This window comes from Panthera pardus, unplaced genomic scaffold, assembly GCF_024362965.1.
Source record: "Panthera pardus isolate Hobbes unplaced genomic scaffold, ASM2436296v1 HiC_scaffold_26, whole genome shotgun sequence".
NCBI classification, from domain to species: domain Eukaryota; kingdom Metazoa; phylum Chordata; class Mammalia; order Carnivora; family Felidae; genus Panthera; species Panthera pardus.
The window spans coordinates 27350104-27366571 of record NW_026526832.1 but is presented as its reverse complement, the minus strand read 5'-3'; the positions used below and the strand labels follow the sequence as shown (position 1 = coordinate 27366571).

Below are 16468 nucleotides of genomic sequence, written 5' to 3'. Positions count from 1 at the left end.
CCCACGGCTAGCCATGCTGTGCTCTGCTTTGTGGCCAGTGGCGTTACAAAGATGAGGCTGAGCCCCACAGCCTTGACTGGTCTTCAGAAAGTCCTGTCCATTCTACAAATTGTTATTTAGTGCTAATCACTGGGAATACCAATGTGAGCTAGGGAGTGTTCCGGTGCTTGGGAAACTCACAGTCCCATGATTGACCGTCTTCATCTGCTGAGTTCCCGGTGTGCCAGGTTCTTTCCAGCGTTATCTCACTAAATGTTTACAACTGCACTCAGGATAGGTAAGACTGCTCCCGAGACTGAGGGTTGGAGAAGCTCGCTCACAGCTGGTAAGGGTGATTGGCCTCATGCTCCGTCTTATGACTTTGAAACTAATGCTTTGAAAAGTGCAGGGGGGCAGAGGATGGAGGCTGTGCAGTCTCAGCTGCCCAGGAATGGGGACTTTATTACAGGGCAGGAAGCATGGCCTACAAGTGGGGAAGTTAAGTGGTATGTGCTTGAGAGGGTGGCAGGTGAAGCAGTGTCTCAGCTTCGCCACCCACTAGCTAGGTAGACTCGGGTGAGCTGTCCATCCTCAGCTTCCTCATCTGTGAGAGGGACTGTGATAAACTGGGGTTTAGCAGACAAATGCGTGAAGATCAGGTAAGATAAAGTGCTGATATGTTGAGGGGCCCAAACTGACACTCAGCAGATATTGGTCACATGCCTGGTCTTCAAGGAATCCTTCCACTTGACCTTTCAGTAGCATGTGGCATCTGGAAAGCATAGAAGAGGGGGATGTTAGAGAAGACAGTGCACTTTGTTTGTATGACCTTGCAACTAGGAGCCAGGATATGCTCGTGTGATCTTGGCTAGGTCCCCTAACATCTCCTGTGGCTTTGTCCATGTGGCTGAGCTTCAGATGTGATGGAATTGGAGCATGCACATTGTGAAGGCTACTGTCCATACTCTAGCACTGGGCTGGTTTTTCTCAAGTGCCCACCCCATCTCTGCTGTGTTTCCTCACGAGCACCCAACTTTTCTGCTCTTCTGCTTCATCTCTAAGGAGCCCAAGTCTCATTGTCTTATTCGTCTATAATGAAAGTGTCTGGGGCACCTTAGTGGCTCAGTCAGTTAAGCATTCAACTTCGGCTCAGGTCATGATCTCACAGTTCATGGGTTCAAGCCCTGCATTGGGCTCTGTGCTGTCAGCTCAGAGCCCGGAGCCTGTTTTGGATTCTGTGTCTCCCTCTCTCTCTCTGCCCCTCCCCCACTCACACTCACTCTCTTTTTCTCTCTGAAAAATAAATAAACATTAAAATTATTAAGATGGCCATTAGCATTAAACTTCTAGAACTAATGAGTACAGAAAGATAGAAGTTTGCTCTGCTCTGCTAAATGTTGTTGATTTGTTCATTTGAGCCAAAAGGATCAGTAGATGAGTATTCTACTTGATTGAGAATGTGGAAAGTGAAAGATAGCAGAGTCTTGGGTACAGAGAGCACAATATATTGGGGGAGCTAGGGAGTTAGGCCAAATCATGGAGGATTATGTATAGCATGCTTGGACTTAGTGTTAATCATTATTTGTATGGTACTTTTAAGCATGGAAGTTGTATAATTAAATTTTTGTTCTGGAAGTATCCCTCTGGATGTCTGTGTAGAAAATGGATTGGAGGGAGTGAGCCTGGAGGCAGAGAAGACAATTTGGAGGCAGCAAACATAGTCCAGGACAGAGATGATAATGCCTAGCCTCGGAATTGCCAATGGTCTCAGAATGGAGAGGGAAGCACAGATGGAGAGGTTATTTGTGGTGTCAAAATGATGGTATGGGTTGGCCTGGCATACCATAAAAAGTTTGGATAAAATCTGTGGGAATAGAAACTAGAGCTTGACCCTTAAGTAGAAGTCAGGGCAGGAATCCCAGAAGAGACAGAACATGGCCCACGAGAAGTTGACAGTGGAGTAGGCAGTCCTGGTGTCCTGGGGCTGGACAGTAGGCCTCTGCCACCATAGATGGAAGCTTAATACTCCATAACTTAATTCCATGAGCTCAGAGCTTGCTCAGGTTCATTTGGCAAGTGAATTACACTCCTTCCTAAGCCCTTGGAGCAGAATGGGAGCTCCTTTTAAGAAATCTGGATTCTGAAGTGACTGGTGGCTGCCTCTTCTGCATTCCTGGTTTGGACTTTCACAAGAGTCCTCTTCATCTTCCCTGGACTGAATTTTTGACACGGGGCTTACTGCTCCATCTTGGAAACAACGCTGCATTTTGCCTGCAGCCTTGGGATGGCATAGCGGATGGGTGGATCTGAGGAGGTCACCCCATCAGGGAGTGAACTACACTATGAGCATGTGTGAGTGTGTGTACCTGGGTGCAACTGGAATATTACCCTAGACCCCTTGACTGATGGTCATCTAGCCATCATGTACAGAGTTTGCTTCTTTATTCTAAACAATTTCAAAGTACTTTTCACATTTTCTTAAGTGGTAAAAAAAAAAAAAAAAGTGGCTGATCTCATCTGGAGACAGAGAGGGTTAAATTAAGTCATATTGTGTTAGGTCATCCCTGGGACTAATGAACTGATTGTCCCCATGGCGACTTAAGGAGTCAGCTATGCCTAACACAGAAATACTTGATTAATGCATTCAAATGCTATCAGTCTAGTGATTTGCAGTTTACAAGGTTTTTGTTTTTAAATATGAAATTTATTGTCAAATTGGTTTCCATGCAACACCCAGTGCTCATCCCAACAGGTGTCCTCCTCAATGCCCATCAACCACCCTCCTCGCCCTCCCACCGCCCATCAACCCTCAGTTCATTCTCAGTTTTTAAGAGTCTCTTATGGTTTGGCTCCCTCCCTCTCTAACCTTTTTTTTTTTCTTCCCCTCCCCCATGGTCTTCTGTAAAGTTTCTCAGGATCCACATAAGAGTGAAAACATATGGTATCTGTCTTTCTCTGTATGACTTATTTCACTTAGCATAACACTCTCCAGTTCCATCCACGTTGCTACTAAAGGCCAGATTTCATTCTTTCTCATTGCCACGTAGTATTCCATTGTGTAAATAAACCACAATTTCTTTATCCATTCATCAGTTGATGGACATTTAGGCTCTTTCCATAATTTGGCTATTGTTGAACGTGCTGCTATAAACATTGGGGTACAAGTGCCCCTATGCATCAGCACTCCTGTATCCCTTCAACCAACGGAATGGGAAAAGATATTTGCATGGGTTTTAACATTATTCGATCTTTTCAAAAGCCCCAAGGGACAGGTGAGATTATAACTATTTCATCAAGGAGGAAACTAAGGTTCAGGATTAAGCAGTGTGCCTCAGGGGACCCACCAGCCCTTCCCTGCTCCCAAACTGTTGGCCTCTCTCAAGACTAACAAATCTCCCTTTGACCTTATACCAATGTATCAAGCACTCAGTGCTGCTTACCTGCTCTCCTAAGAAAGTTCAACCCCCTTGGTTTTCATGATACCATCCCATCTCCATGCAGTGTGAAGGACATGGTGGGTGAGATGATCTCCAGCATTTCATAAAATTCCCTCCTTCTCTGGCTTAGGAATCTTGGCAGAGAACATTGTCCTTATCAGTGCCTTCTCGTCTTCCTCATCCAGTGATTCTGGAAACTGGACCTCTCCTCAGAAGGCCTTCTGTGTCCAGGCTACTGCTATTGGTATTAACTTTTCAGAGAACTCATTAATAGGGGTTTTGTGCCTGAGTGTTCAATACCAAAAATAATTCTAGCTATAGTGAGATGCAGAAATTTTTGTTTGCTCTTCTGTGAACCATAGATTGCTGAGCATAGCAATGATTCTTGTACATTGTGCTTTCAAAAAGTTATTATTCTCAAACATCTGGGGGGATAAACTGGAGAAAGCTTTAATTAGACAAGATGATGGGTCTCACTCCACAAAAGAGGCCATTGCAAATAGGACTGATGCACTGGTGTGGTGACTGATGTACTCAGTGAACTCCTGGAAGAATAAGAAGCAACTGGTGTGCCTGGAAATGCAGCAATACAGACCTTGGGTGTAATTTTTCTGAAACCATTGGTTCTGGACCCTGAGGACAAGAGCCTGTGAAGATCACATCTGAGGTTGATAGATATTTATCTTCCATTAGTAGACATTGTGCTTGACTCAAGGAGGCACAGACAGGAAACCACTTGATCCCATGTCTCAAGACTCATAATCTAGTGGCAGAAGTTGGCTGTGCGCACAAAGGATGCTGAGCAAGAACACATATCAGGCATGCTCCATTATTTGAACAACCTAGTTTTGGTCAGATCCCCTCCCCTCACAGCTGCAATTAACCCCCAAGGTCCCACGTACAATTGGTATATTCACTCATTCATTCCACAGGCATTTATTGATTACCTGTGATACCACACCTATGAGACAGAACACTGTAAAAGAAGGAACTTGTCTATCTTATTTGCATTCCCAGAAGCTAGCAAGGTGGTGGGCACTCAGTAAATACTTGAGAAATGAATTAATAAGTGAATAAAGAAATCAACAGATAAATTCCAGGCACTGGGCCCAGCTAAGCCCTGGGGATGCGGAGCTCACCATGCTAGGAGTATGGGTTGAAGATATGAGTCCAAGACTATGCTATGGGAGCTTAAAGAAAGTAATGACTAACTCTACATGATTGAGGAAAGTAACAGGAAAGAGTGTTTTCAGGGAAGAGATGCCAAAGCTCACTCACTCCTTAGACTGACCCCGTGGCCTGCACTGCCACACACTTGGAAAATATCTTGGAGTCGATTCCATCCAAACATGGCGTTGACCCTATACTTAATGGATTTTCAGTCAACTGTAATGTGAGCATCTTTCCATTCATAAACAAAGAAGCTGAAGCTTAGAGGACTTGTCATTTCTCTGTCACCCACCTAGTTAATGGCAGGTCTTTTCACTCAGAAGGTATTTCTGTAAGAAGAAAAATCACATTTTCATTTTTCTATGAGAAGTCTCCACAAATGACACTATTATGAATTATGAAACTATAATCTAGATGCAAAAGGGAGGTCTGGCAGGGGCATCTAAAAATCATTCTGCCTCTATTGCAACTAGGAAGCCACAGCATGGGATGTCACAGGTTTCTCGTGCCACTGCTGGTGACTTCTTAGGTGCCCAGGCATCCTGATTACACCATGTGGCTCAGATGAATCTGCTTACATTGTGTGAAAGTGAGGCACAGCAGACAGATTCCCCAAAGGGTGCCAGCCATGTTCCAGGAAGTGTCCTCTGTGACCACTTCCTGGGTATGAAAGAGCCACAGAATCATAGGGCCACTGGGGTGGAAAAGATGAAGAGCTTTGGAGTCAAATGGGTTTCTCTCCAAACCCCAATTTTGCCATTTTCCAGTTGTCTAAACATGGCGGCTTCCTTACTCTCTTTGACCCACAGTTTCCTCAATGGGAAATGGGGCTGTTAGAAAGTCTTTAAGATAACACATAGAAACCCAAGCAAGGTAAGGATTATGACGACTATCAGAATTATTTCAGAGATGGTGGGGTCACCTCCCTCCAACCCTCCATTCTCACATGCAGAAATTAAGGCCTATAGAGATTATGTTCTCTTTCTAAGGTCACAGGTAAGACTCAGAAAGACTAAGGATTAGGAAAATAGTCTTTTTGTTTGTTTCTTTTTAAGTCTTGCAGTTATGAACTGGATTAATTCCAGTTTTTCCGGCCTAGCTGTGGAATGGAAAAAGCCATCATCACTGAGAAATGATTTTTCTCTTACAAGTGTGACCTCCTAGGACATCCATGGCCCTGCCCCCTCAGATACACAGCTCTGTGTCTTCTGGAGTTCCTGTTGTATACCTGTCATTGCCTCCATGTCGACATTTTAATGGGCCCAGGAATCTTCAGAAACATTAACTGGGGAATATTTAAGGCCCTTTAATCTGTAGATGGTTTTCACTCAAGTGGTGACTGACCCACAATTCATGCGGCTCCTATTGACTTCCCTCCTGCCCATTTGGCCCCATCAGGTCTCAACCTCTCTGAAAATCACTGATGTCCTCACTCTCCCTTTTCTGCCTTGTACCCACTCTGTTGCTTGGCCTGGGAGGCATCTCTAATTTTGGAGGTGGATCAGAGTGAAGGAGGCTGAGAGCCCTTCCCGTGTAATAATGTTTCTGCCAGATTTTGCCTTGTTCCAAGTCTTCTTAGGCTTTTGGAAGACAACATCTAGAGTCCTTGATGTTCTTTGGTGGCCCTGTCACATCCATTCTTAGATAGACTGTGCACTGAGTGGTGGGGCAGCTTCATTAGGATCTACAGAACCAGAGAAGCAAAATATTCAATATTGATAATAACTGCCATTTAGAGGCTGCTTAGCATGTGACTGAATTGTGGCTGCACTTTCTAGCCACGATCTACTTGAACCATCATGGTAACCAGGTGAGATGAATATTTCTAACCTCATCTTACAAGAGAGGAAGCTGCCCTAGACCGCATAGCTAGTAGGCGGCAGAGATGACACCCAGACTACGGATACAAAAGTCTGGTTCTTTTTGCTGCACCAATATAGCTTTCAGTTGAATATGAGAGAGAGAGAGAGAGATTTATGAAATAGAGGTGACATTAGCCTAATGCAAGCTCCTCTAGGCTGCTTTTTCTTTATTGGTTGAATCAAAGTGGTCCAAGCATGTGTGGGAAGTCTGAGTGCTTAGGAGCCTGACACTGGGCCAATTCATTAAATGTGCAAAACTTAACCTAGCAACATTTTTGTAACATATGAGCAGCCTGCATCGATGTGGATGTTCTAGTTCTAGTGAATTAAAAGGATCAGTTCTTTGAGTTTGGGAAACTACTAGAATAAAATATTGGAGCATTCTTCATGAGGGGATTAAAAGAGACACACCAAAAGTGTTTTCAGATGCTGGCATTCTGCAATTCTAAATCCTGTAGATACCCACTTTTTTTTTCTTACAGTCCAGAGTTCTTTTGAGATATATATATATATATATATATTTTACACCTACTATGCCATGAATTCATAGAGAATGGTTTCCAGCAACTCAGGCACCTTTCCATTGGCTCTCACGAAGTGTGCTTCTCTGGGCAGAGCAGGCTGGTGCTTTGCTTGAATCCAAGTACCCTTCTCTTTGGCTTCCCTCTTTTTTTGATAATTTCCCTGCACATGCTTCAGGAAGCTATCTTGGCTCTTTGAGTGCTTAATATGCTTGATATGTACGTTAATTCTCTTGGCAAGAATCTTGCCCTTAACCTGTGTGTTTACAATAATGCCAAGAGCTTGTGGAGTAATGTAGACTCTTCCAGTTTTGCCATGGGAACATTCATGAGGCATTCCTTTTTGAATAGCGCCCACTCCCTTGATGTCTACAATATTGCATTTCTGGTAGATTCACATGTATGTGGCCAAAGGAACAACTCCACACTTTCTAACAAGACTAGAGAACACTTAGTGGGTACCTCCCCTCTTTCCCTTCACGTTGGACATTTTTGCAAATTACTAGAAGTTGGTGGTTTTCAGATGCCCACTATTATATTAATTTTAATTAAAAAGACTGAGGTCTAGTGAAAATGTGGAGTAGATGTGGAGCCTAAGAAAAATGTGGAGTAAAACTTGAGGTGGAGGTAAAATGGGAGAAAAGAGAGTCGCACACACTACAAACATTGGCTCTGGAATAAAGAAATTTCTGATACTTTGTCCAGAAAGAAGAGGCATAAGAGTACAATTGAGAGACCCAGGTGTGAACAGAAGGGCTAAAATTATAATGGGAAGGATTAGTAGAAGTAAGGGCAAATTTTCAGGGGTGTAGTGTTGAGAACAACCTATAGGATCTTGATTTTTTTCTGCATATATAAGAAGCGCCTTCCCTTTCTTTTCTGGGGGCAGTTGACACCACCTTTGGAGCAGTAGACAAGAAACTGGAGCCTTGACATTCGTGGGGGCTGGAAGTGAGAAGGTCTTCCCTAGTAAGGAACAGAAATAGTGCAGTTGAGGGGGCTGGGCTAAAACAATGCTCTCCTGCTGCAAAAGCACTGCACTCCTTATACCCTACTAGGGCCTCCCAACATGGGTCTGGTTTTGGAGATGCCCTGCGCACTTTTCTTCAAGATTATATCTTACAGGGTTTATCTACCAAGCAGATACCTACAGAACATTCAAACTGTCCAACAAAAGATTTTAAACTTAATGAAAATGAATAATAGTAGCAGGGAGAATGGATAAATATCCACTCCTATCAAAAGAGGCAAAGTAAAACCCCATGAGATGAGAACCAATAGCCCCAGAACAATACAAGAAATTCTGGCTCTCATTAGAAGCATAGCCAGCTTCAAATCTGCCTTTTAAATGGATTTTGTTTTAAGCTAGATTTTATTTTTTCTACTTCCCCTCAAGTCCATTTGTAGGGTGCAGTACATCCCTTCCTAGCTACCAGACAGACTCATCTGGGCACAGGGGACTCCTATTCAACAAGTTGGTTGACTTGCACCGATAGACAAGGAAAACATGTGATAGGCAGAATAATGGTTCCCAAAGATGGCCATGACATAATTTGTGGGATCTGGGAATATGTTAAATTACATGGCAAAAGGCTTTGCAAATGTGATTAAGGTTAAAGATCTGGAGAGGGAAACAGCATCCTGGATTATCCAGGTGAGCCAAATTTAATCACATGAGTTCTTAAAAGTAGAAAATCTTTTCAGATTTCAGGAAACCAGAGAGATGGCTGTGTGAGAAGGACTCAGTCTGCCATTGCTGGCAATGAAGACAGAGCCAAAGAGTGCAGGCAGCCTTTGGAAGTTAGAGAAGGCAAGCACACTAATAGAAAGATTCCTTGCCTAAACCTAGATTTTATCCAACTCACACCTGTATCAGACTCCTGAACTACAGAATGATAGGGTAAATTTGTATTATTTAAGCCATCAAGTTGGTGGCAATTTGTTACAGCAGCATTGAAAATTAATGCAGTGTGGGAGCAGAAACTATGTCTGATTCATCTTTCTCTTCCCTGTTCTCTGTAGAGTGATGAGTACATGTACGAGCTCAGTGAATGTTTTTTGGAAGGAAGGAAGGAAGGAAGGAAGGAAGAAAGGAAGGAGGGAGGAAGGAAGGAAGGAAGTCTAGATTGGGCAAAATCTCATAGCATCTCAGTCTAGAAACCTCCTAGGAAGCTGTACTCAAGGACAGGGCTTGGAGAGGTAAGGAGCTACACATTTTCTTGAGCTGTTAATATTACATAGGAAGGAAGGAAGGAAGGAAGGAAGGAAGGAAGGAAGGAAGGAAGGAAGGAAGGAAGGAAAGAAGGAATACAGGAAAAGAGGAAGGGAGGGAGGGAAGGAGGGAGGGAGGAAGAAAGGAAGGAAAGAAGGGAGGGTGGGAGGGACAAAAAACAATTTGAGTTTGGCCAGGAGCATTTCTTATAAGACTCATTGGCATTCATTTCTTCCAAAAATATCCTTTGAAGCTCCATGCACTGAGTACTGTGCCAAATACTAGTGGGGAGACATGCAGGGGTACAAGTATAGTGCACTCCCCCAAGAGCTTCCATTCTAGCACATAAATGAATAAAAGAATAATCAATAATTAGTAATTTGTGCATGCCACGGACATTAGAAAAGGAAGAGGAAGGAGAGAGGGCCTCTGTTCCTCACTGGCTGTTGGCTAGAGGTCTTTCCAAGTTCCTTTCCATGTGGGCTTCTTCACAGGGTATCTTGACAACATGGCAGCTGGATTCCCTCAGAGAGAGTGAGATAGAGAAAACAGGAGAGCAAGAGGGAGAGGGAAAGTGTACTCAAGACAGAAATCAGTCTTTTTGTATCCTAATGTTAGTTAGAAGTGACCTTCCTTCACCTTTGCTGCATTAATTCCTTAGGAGTGAGTCACTAGGTTGAGCCCACACTCCAGGGAGGGGTTATACCAGATGTGAATACCAGAATGAGGTAGAGGTTGCCCACCATAGCTGGAAAACTTTAATGCCCCCCCTTTTCTCCAGACAGTAGACGAGAGAACTTCTCCAAAGGCTGCAGGCAAAGAAGTAGACACACCCCATCCTCATTTCTCTGGGAGCCACCCCTTCCGCCATCGCCTGCATGGTCTGCGTCACAGTCCTCGTGGGACATTTAGAAAGGTATTAACTACCGATGATTTTGCCCTGAGCGACAAAAGTCTCTATTGGGCAAAATCTCATAGCACCTCACTCTAGAAACCTCCTAGGAGGCTGTACTCAAGGACAGGGCTTGGAGAGGTAGGGAGCTACACATTTTCTTGAGCTGTTAATATCACATAGGAAAAGAATATTGGCTCAAGAATAAGAGAACTTGCGTGTGAATTCACACGACAGGAATGAATTTAAGCAGGTTGCTTACACTCTCTGAGTTTGTTTTCTCATTTGTAAAATGGGCATCTACCTGTGGTGTAGCCATTTAATATGCTTTGTGGTCACTTCTGTGAATACATGTCTTGAGAATTTCACTAATTCCTAATTCCCTGAGAAACTCATGATCTGAGCTTTCCTGGAAGCTCTGGTACCGGCCTATGATACAGGCACTGCCAGTCAAATGGCTGGACAGACATGCTGAATTCAAAGTATACTCGTGAGAAAAAGGGCCTCAGGAAAAATACATTTTCTGGAGACTGTGGTGGCAGGGGTTTTGCTCAAGGATGCCGCATAGTTCTTGTGCCAGATCAGCATCAGTGGTACAGGCACTGTGTATTGTGATATGTTAAATGCAGGGGGGTCACCGTTGGCGTATTCTTACAGGGTGGCTTGGCATGGTTTCCAGCTGCCAGGTTCCAACTTAACCTTCTGGCAGGCCTGGAGATCCAGTGAGCTACCTAATATCATAAATTAAATTCCACTTCTACTTAAACCACCTAAGATGTACTATTTTAGCAACTGAGAGCATTGACTGATCCACTGCCTCTCAGGGTATGATGGGGATAAAATGAGGTAATGTATGTAAAGCACTTTTATACAGTAGGCACTAAGCAAATGGTATCTATCTGTTAATGTTTATTTTATTACTATGCCTTTCTTTCAATGTCACGTGGGGACCTCATGAGTGAAAATCGAATCTCAACTGTATGCTTCTACTGCAGACCAGGAATCTCAACACCGGGTGGTTTTGCCCTCAAGGGGTGTTGGACAATGTCTGGAGACATTTGTGGTTGTCACAAGCAGGGGTGGAGTGCTACCGCCATTTAGTGGGTAGAGATGCCAGGGGTGCTGCTAAGCATCCTACACAGGACAGTCCCAATGCAAAGAATGATCTGGTCCACTCTCCAGTTAACAGAGCTCAAAGCCGAGAAACCCTTCTGTAGGCTCAGAAGCAGAATGCAACCTGGCCATCGCTCTTCATTCTGTCAATAGCAACCTGCCAAATTTTGCCAGGACTGGTTCCAGCATGGACAAACTCCAGATGCGGGAACACCAGAGTGTAAATTTAATCACACAATTTCATGTCCCTGGAAAGCACTACCAAGGCTATGAGAGGAGCACATGGAATGGGACAAGTTTCCATAAATATATTCCCAATATCCTGGATTAAGGAATGAGGAAACTAAATAAATAAATTAAGAAATAGCAGTCTCTGCTTGATTGGCCAATAAAGTTGGGACATTTCATTTCTTTGTTCAATTTTGCTGATGCTATTTTAATGACTGGGGCTTCCTATGTCAGAGAATCTTGGTATTTCCCTCACAGACTATAAATCTGTATTACGCCCACATATAGCAATATAGAGTCTATGCAGTTATGCCCTTTTATTAGTGCACAGAAAATTGAAACATAAAACATCAAATAGGCTGTTTCTTTTAACCACAGATACGAGTTGAATTCATTGCCATTTTGTTCTTCAGCTTTATAATGACTATGGCTCATTGCAAATGGCAAATGTGTCAAGAGAAGAAGACATTTGTGATACAGTACCATTGATGAGCATGTGACCTCACCAGACGTCTCCCTCAGCTTCCCCTTCTAAAAGGGTGAACCAGATTGACCTCCAACATCCTCCCTGATTTCTGGGATTCTTAGGGGTTGCCAAGCTCCTAAGGTCCTCTCTGGAGGGAAGCAGTCTTGAGTTTGTTGGAGCATTGCACAATGCAGCTTCAAATTCAAGGTCATGACCTTTTCTAGACATAGACCAAGATCACCTCCACCTGACAGGGTGCTTTTCTGAAGATCACGTGGGACACACTAGTTGTTTTTTTTAGTTCAGGGCCAAAAAAGAGCTTCTAGGAAATGGGAGTGCAATCTTGTATCCAGGTTTTATCTTTCTAGTTGGATTATCAGACCCCCATAAAAGTTTCTGCCTTTTCAGCTAGGATTCTTATACCCCATCTGGTTTTAAAGCCCTCTAATAGGTCAAAATCTCCTGGAGAGGAGAAATGGTGTCTCATGCACTATTGTGTGCTCCCACGCACAGAACCTTCTATATGTATATGTACATAGATACATAAATGTTTTTCAGAGCAATATTTTATTTAGCCAACATTTCTTTCAGTAAACATTTTTACTAAAGCATAAAATGTATAAAAGTGCACAAATTATAGGAGTACAGATGGACAATAGTCACAAAGTCCTTTATCCTTTTTTTAATGTTTATTTATTTTTGAGAGAGAGAGAGAGAGAGAGAGAGAGAGAGAGAGAGAGAGAGTGTGTGTGTGTGTGAGAGAGAGAGAGAGAGAGAGAGAGAGCAAGGGAGGGGGAGAGAAAGACAGAGACACAGAATCTGAAGCAGCTTCAGTCTCCAAGATGTCCGCACAGAGCCCGACGTGGGGCTTGAACCCATGAACCAAGAGATCATGACCTGAGCCAAGATCGGACACTTAACCAACTGAGCCACCCAGATGCCCCAAGTCCTCTATCCTTAAGCAACCACTAATATAGTTTATGTCCCAGGAGATTTGACTGTTATGGACATTTCATATAAATGAAATCATACAGTAAGTGATCTTTTATGACTGACTTCTTTCATTTAGCATAAAGTTTTCAAGAATTGCCCATACTGTAGTATGTATCATTATGTTATTCCTCTTACTTTTAATTCCTTTAATTTATTGCTGAATAATAATTACCTGTGTAGACATACCTCATTTCATTTATCCATTCCTTAGTCAGTGGACATTTTGGCCACTCTGAATAGTGCTGCAGTGAACACTCATGTAGAAGTTTTGAACTGTCTTACGTTTTTAACTCTCTTGTGTATATACCTATGTGTGGAGATGCTGGATTTTATAACTCTTAAGTTTAGCTTTTTGAGGAATGGCCAAACTGTTTTTCAAAGCAGCTGCACCATTTTATCTTCCCAACAGTAATATATGAGGGCTTCAATTTCTCTACGTCTTCACCATACTTGTTATTATTAGTTTTTGATTCCAGCCATCTGTCATGGGCTGACTGATGTCTCCCCCCACCCACTCCAAATTCATAAATTGAAGTCCTAATCTCCAGTACCTCATAATGTGACTGTCTTGGAAATAGGGTCTTTAAAGAGGTAATTAAGTAAAAGTGAGGTCCTAAGGGTGAGTCCTAATCCAATATGCCTGGTTTCCTTATAAGAGGAAATTTGGACACAGAAAGGTACAGAGGGAAGACCATGTAAAGACAGAGAGAAGAAGCCCATCTACAAGCCAAGGAGAGAGGTCTTAGAAGAAACAACTATGCTGACCCCTTGATCTTGGACTTGGAGTCTCTAGAATTGTAGACTAGAAACTAATCTAGAAAATAAATTTCCATGTGTAAGCCACCCAGTCAGTGGACCTTTGGTATGGTGCCTAGCAAACTAACGTTCCATCCTACAGGATGCAAAGTGGTATCTCATGTTTTGGTTTTCTTTTCTTTAATTGATGTATAATTAACATACAATGTTATACTAGCTTCAGGTGTATGCACACCGACTCAATAATTCCACACATTACTCACGGCTCACCACTGTAAGTGTAATCACCATGTGTCACCACACTTTAGTACAATCTTTATTCTCTGTGACTGATTTATTTTATAACTGGAAGTTTGTACCTCTGTATCCCTTTTATCTATTTCACCCACCTCCCCACCCACCATCCCTCTGGCAACCACAAGCTTATTCTCTGTATTTAAGACCTAGTTGTGTTTTTTTTTGGGGGGGGGGTGTTTTGTTTCTTCCTTTGTTTCGTTTTTAGGATCCCACATCCCACGTATAAGTGAAATCATATGGTATTTATCTTTCTTTGTCTGACTAAGTTCACTTAACATAATACCCTTTAGGTCCATCTAGTCATGGTTTTGATGTGCTTTTCCCTTACAACTAATGACAAGTTTCCCTGAGCTTTCTGGCCAGAATTTGTGTATCTTCTTTGAAGAACTGCCTACTTGGAACTTTTGCCTATTTTAAAATTAGGTTATCTGTATTTTTATTGTTGAGTTAAAAGTAGTTTTGTTTAAATATATATTTTAGATACAAGCCTTTTATCAGATATCTGATTTGCAAAAAAAAATTCTCCCATTCTATGGGTTGTCTTTTCATTTTCTTAATGGCATAGTGTGCAGGGTAAAAGTTTTAAATCTTTAGGGAGTCCAATTTTTTAAAGTTTTTTCTTTTCATTTGTAATTTTAGTTTTGTATCAAAGAGATCAATGGCTAACTTAACAAAGATTTACTCTTACGTATAAAACTCTATGAATTTTATAGCTTTAGCTCTTACATTCAGGTCTTGAATCCACTTTAGGTTGAATTTTGTGTGTAGTGTGTGTGGGTATCCAATCAGCCCAGAATGATATGTGAAACTTTGCTTTGTTTTTGGAAGTTAAATCATTTTGTATTCCTATGGTAAGTAGAACTGTGTGTGTGTGTGTGTGTGTGTGTGTGTGTGTGTGTGTGTGTGTGTATCGCTGGATATAAATTGCTAGTATTTTGTTTAGAATTGTCCATCTTATGCTTTTAAGTAAGATGGCCTGATTTTCCTTTACTATCGTTTCATTGTTAGTTTTTAATATCAAGCTTATGTTGGCTGCATGAAATGATTTGGGAAGTATTCCCTCTTGCACTAACCTCTGGAAGAATTTGTATAAGATTATTTTTATTAATTTCCTCCTTAAGTATTAGGAAAATTTCAATGAAACCACCTTGTCCTGAAATTTTCCCTTAAGATATTTTTAAGGAATATTTAATTTATTTATCTATTTATTTACTTTTGTTATTTTTAAAAGTTTTTATTTAAATTCTAGTTAGCTAGTATACAGGGCAATACTCATTTCAGGTGTATAACTAGAGATTCAACACTTCTATAGGGCACCTGATGTTCATCATGACAAGTGCAGTCCTTGATCTCCATCACCTCTTTATCCCATCCCTCAACCCACCTCCCCTATGGTAACTATCAGTTTGTTCTCACATACAGTTAAGAGTCTGTTCCTTGGTCGTCCTCTCTTCTTTTTTCCCCCTTTTGCTTGTCTGTTTTGTTTCTGAAATTCCACATATGAGTGAAGTCATATGGTATTTGTCTTTCTCTGACTGATTTATATTGCTTAGCATTATACTCTTTAGCTCCATCCATGTCGTAAATGGCAAGATTTCATTCTTTTTGATGGCTGAGTAATATTCCTGTGTGTGTGTGTGTGTGTGTGTGTGTGTGTGCGTGCCACATCTCTTTATCCACTCATCAGTTGAGGGACATTTGGGCTGTTTCTCTAAATTTTTTGGTAGCTATAGGACCATTGAAATTTCCTATTTCATCTTATATCAATATGGCAGGTTGTGTTTTCTTAGGATCTTGTTCATTTCTTCTACTTTTTCAAAATTTTTTCCATGAAATTATTTTTAATATCTTTTTCAATCTTTAAAATTTCTACACTTTTTCAATCACATATTGATAATTTGTGTCTTCTTCCTCTTTTTTTTTTTTTTTTTGATCAGTTTTGCCAAGGGTTTATCTATTTTATTAGTTTTTTAAAAGAATCACCCTTTGGCATTATTTGTTTTTTTAAATTTTACTTATTTAAGTAATCTGTACACCCAACTTGGGATCAAAATCATGACCCCAAGATTAAGAGTCACTGCTCTTCTGACTGAGCCAAGCAGGCATCCCTGTTTACTTTTTTAAAAATTATTTTATTATTTTTTTTACATTTTATTTTTATTATTTTTGAGAGAGAGAGAGATAGAGCACAAGTAGGGGAAAGGCAGAGACAGAGAGGGAGACTCAGAACCCAAAGCAGGCTCCAGGCTCTGAGCTGTCAGCACAGAGCCCTATGTGGGGCTCGAACTCACCAACTGTGAGATCATGACCTGAGCCGAAGTCAGACACTTAACCAACTGAGCCACCTAGGCTCCCCACCTGTTTACTTTTTCTATTCTTCTTTTGTTTTATATTTTATTCATTTTTGCTATTGTCTTTGTTATTTTTATCCTCTATTATATTTTGATATAATTTTCTGTACTTTTTCTGACTTCTGGAGAGGAATGTTTACATCATTGATTTTTAGTTTTGTGTCCTTTGCAATATATATAATTCAGGTTAT

At 41.6% G+C, this 16468-nt stretch overlaps 1 pseudogene; it reads right to left on the bottom strand.

Annotated features, from left to right (window-relative positions):
* Positions 1-6979: 6979 nt before the first annotated feature.
* Positions 6980-7462, bottom strand: LOC128773685 (60S ribosomal protein L21-like; annotated as a pseudogene).
* Between the last annotated feature and the right edge of the window lie 9006 nt (positions 7463-16468).